A 3561-nucleotide genomic window follows, 5' to 3' on the forward strand; every position below is an offset into this window, starting at 1 on the left:
GTTTTTTTTGTGGTGCAGGTGTAGTCTCCCATAGAGCCCTGAGGCTCAGGTTCAAATCCCACTGCTCCAGTGTGTGTAATAACATGACTGCCCAAGCCACGTGCCAATTGGCATAGGGATAAGAAAATTCGGGAAGTGAACACGTCAACCAGTTCAATGCTATCTCCAATCATTTCACTTCCTGTCCCATTCTTACTCCAGGGAGTCCAGCCTCGTTTAACGAAGGTTCTTTTTGAGAAGTTTAATCGGGCATTTTTGCACAAGTCAAGTTAAGAAAGATGGAATCTCACGCAAGACTGCGTGGTAGACAACAATTGTAATTCTCGGCGGGGAGGCTGAATTATGAATTCACTAAGCGATGGTGCAGCCCCTGACGTCGCCTGTCTCTGTGGCGCAATTGGTCAGCGCGTTCGGCTATTAACTGAAAGGTTGGTGGTTCGAGCCGACCCAGGGGCGGTGTGTTCGCTGTTTTTCCTTGGCTTCGAAGCTGTTCGCTTTTAATAGGGTTAGGAAAATGTTCCCCAAACGAAAATCTTCTCCACAAAGGGGTTTCTGAATTGAATTAATGTCTAACGGAAGGGACTGCGGATGCGGAGAAGCCGAGACAAAAAGAGAAACTCGGCAGGTTTGACAGCACCTGTCGGAGAAAACAGAATCCTGAAATGTTGTCTCTGATTCTCTTTCCACGGATGTTGCCTGACCTGCTGAGTTCCTCCTGCAATTTCTAGTTTTGTTTTTAACTGAAAGTTCATTTCATCTTTTGGGATGAAACACCTAAATATCTGCAAACACCGTGTGCAGATATTTAACCCTTTCGAATCACTGTGAAGTGATTGGATTCAAACAAACTCTGCGATGATTCACTCTTTCTCAGCTCCACAGGCAGACAGACCTGGGAAGTGAAGTTGTCAGTGTGGTTCTGTATTCGTGGGCCGAGTGGTTCATGCGATGGACTTGAAATCTATTGCGGTTTCTCCACGCAGGTGTGAACCCTGCCGAGTACAAAATGAGAAATGTCGTCGAAAAGAAAGGGATCTTGCTCCCCGGCTTCTTATTTAAGATTCAAATCAGTGGAGGGGGAAAAATATTTCACTCACATTGGGACTGGTGGGAATCTGCAACCCACTGCCTGTTCGGGTGGAACAAGCAGGTACCCGCAGAGCTTCTTTTGAGGCTATGAGCCAAGTGTTTGGAAATGAGATTAGAACAGTGAGGGTCATGAAGTCGTGATCGAACTGAAGCAGGCACCTGAGGACAAGGGTGTTTCCTTTGCCAGTGAAAGATACTGCTTCACAAAGTTGGGCCTGTGGAAGGGAATCCGTGACGGTGATTATCTTTGGTTGCTCACCTTGTGAAGGTTCCCATTACTGCGCATGTCCGTGTTAACTCAGAACTCTGCAGCATGTTGTCGTAAGATACGCACAGGGCCGGGGCGCAATGGATGACGCATCTGACTCCACCTACCTGTTTGAAATGCAGCTCACAGCTTCTTCACACACCCCAATTAATCTTTCCCATTGTCCTGAAGCCGGCATACGGTTTGAATTCCCGATCTGCGGGAATGAGAATCTTTTCACTGTCTCGCGTCAGTCAATGTCCCCGAGAACATCGGAGTCAAGTCACAGCGCTGTCAGATGAGGGGAAGCTGAAATAGCCCCACACGCTGCTCACGGGCACATTGTACTTTCCCCAACTCAACGTCTCAACCACTGCGGCTCCTGGGAGTGGAAAGGAAGCAATCACCAAAACCCAAGTCTTAGCCTTGTGAATCTTCAGAAAATAAGCAAAGGTTCATCCCTTCGGATTTTCTATCCTGGGCTGACAGGGATGGGTTTTGTCACTCTTTTGTAGGACATTGCAAGTGGATGTTTTGCAGAGAAGCACCACAATGCAATCTGATTAATCAGGACCTGGATGTTTTCGATCTTTGAATGTAAGTGTTGTGCTCCAGAACTTTGTTGTTCACAGTTTATAATACTTATCTTCCCAGTCCCCTGTATCACTTGTAGAAAATTTTTAATTTGCATCTTGTAACCCTTTCACTGTCTGCTAATGAGGATAGCTTTTCCGTGTTTTTCCTAAATTATCTTGACCTTGCATGCCTCAAGCCTCAAGCTAATTTCACGAGAAACCTTCTCCAGTTCAAAAGCCAACTGTTAATGATGGCTCTGTTTCTTGTCACGGATCCAATTTCAGATCGATGTTGTTAAGATCCCTTTTTTTTATGCCTTCAGATCCAAGTTTCGCTCACAGGGCTAGAACAGAACTGTCACCAAATACATTTACCAATCTACGTTCATCCTACCGATTGTATTAGCATCATCAACACTTCTCATCAAAATAACTCGAGGGACTTTCATCACAATTTTCTGTGAACAGTTCTACATTAGCTTTGCTGAATTAACCCCAAATTTCTTGAAGTGGCTCCTTATTTTCGGCCCTGATTATTAATCTCTCTATGCATGGGAATGGATCCTTCCCACCCGCTCTATCCCTCATCAATGTGTGTAGTTCAATTCGATCTCCCAATCAGCCTCCTCTGTCCTGATCATATCCAGGGGAACAGGATACGTTGGGGCTATGGCGCGGACAGGACAAGCCCAATACTCACCTTTCCTGTTAGAACAATTCCATGAAAAATTTTATACCACAACTTTGGGCGTGTAGTTGTGGCCGAACACTTAAGGTGCTGGCGTAGAGATCCTTTGGGGCTCCCCCGCCCAGTGTGGAAACCTGCTGACTATGCTTTCTTCGCTGGCGATTTTAAATGACTTCCTGTTGGTTACATTATCGCTCAAACTTCACAAAACCCGTCGCAATAAGGTCACGTTTTTTCATGTCTGGTAATTTATTGCCATGCTGGAAACTCGAGTTCTGAACAAACAACGTACCAGCCTCACAACGTCAGCTCTGTTTACCTCTCCACAGATGCTGCTCGACCTGTTGGCTTTCTGCAGTATTCTCTGCGTTTATTAGGCACAAGTGCTGCTTTTCATTCAAGAACTTCAATCCCTGTCCTCTGGTAACTGACTCTGGTCAGTGGCAATTGATTCTTCTGATCATTAATCTGCCCATTCCCACCGCTTCTTCTCCCATCATTACCAACAGCCCCAGGAAATCTCCAGTTAACCTTCTTTGCTCCAAAGCGAACATTCCCAACCTTGGGAATGTCTCCCCCCCAAAAAATTCCGCATCCCTGGAAATGAAGCATGGAGTACAATTGGGAAGAGATTTTGGCAAAATATTGTCAGTTAGGAAATGGAAAAATGTTTATGAAGCAAAACAGAAATCCCAGTCTCCAGCTTTGTGAATCTTTAGAAACTCTTTGGGAATCGGAGTTAGATAAGAATGAAAGATGAACTGCACAACTGAGCAGAGACAGTGCAGACACCGTCCCCTTGTTGAAGAGGCCGGGAGGTTGACTCTGATGTTCTCGGGACATGAACTGATCTGAGACACTGAAAGAATTGTCGTTCCTGCACATCAGGAATTCAAACACCTTCTCCCCTCCGAGCCAATGAGAGAACTCGGGAACAGGCAAAACACGGAAAGGCTCGAAGG

At 45.7% G+C, this 3561-nt stretch overlaps 1 non-coding gene across 1 annotated transcript; it reads left to right on the forward strand.

Moving 5' to 3' along the window:
* Window positions 1–382: 382 nt before the first annotated feature.
* On the forward strand, window positions 383–456 carry trnan-auu (transfer RNA asparagine (anticodon AUU)). The gene has a single exon. It is a non-coding gene; the product is annotated as a tRNA-Asn (tRNA).
* Window positions 457–3561: the final 3105 nt, after the last annotated feature.

Source organism: Chiloscyllium plagiosum, unplaced genomic scaffold, assembly GCF_037043375.1.
Source record: "Chiloscyllium plagiosum isolate Xiang-an unplaced genomic scaffold, Cpla_swu_hap1 HiC_scaffold_27, whole genome shotgun sequence".
In the NCBI taxonomy this organism is placed as follows: Eukaryota; Metazoa; Chordata; class Chondrichthyes; order Orectolobiformes; family Hemiscylliidae; genus Chiloscyllium; species Chiloscyllium plagiosum.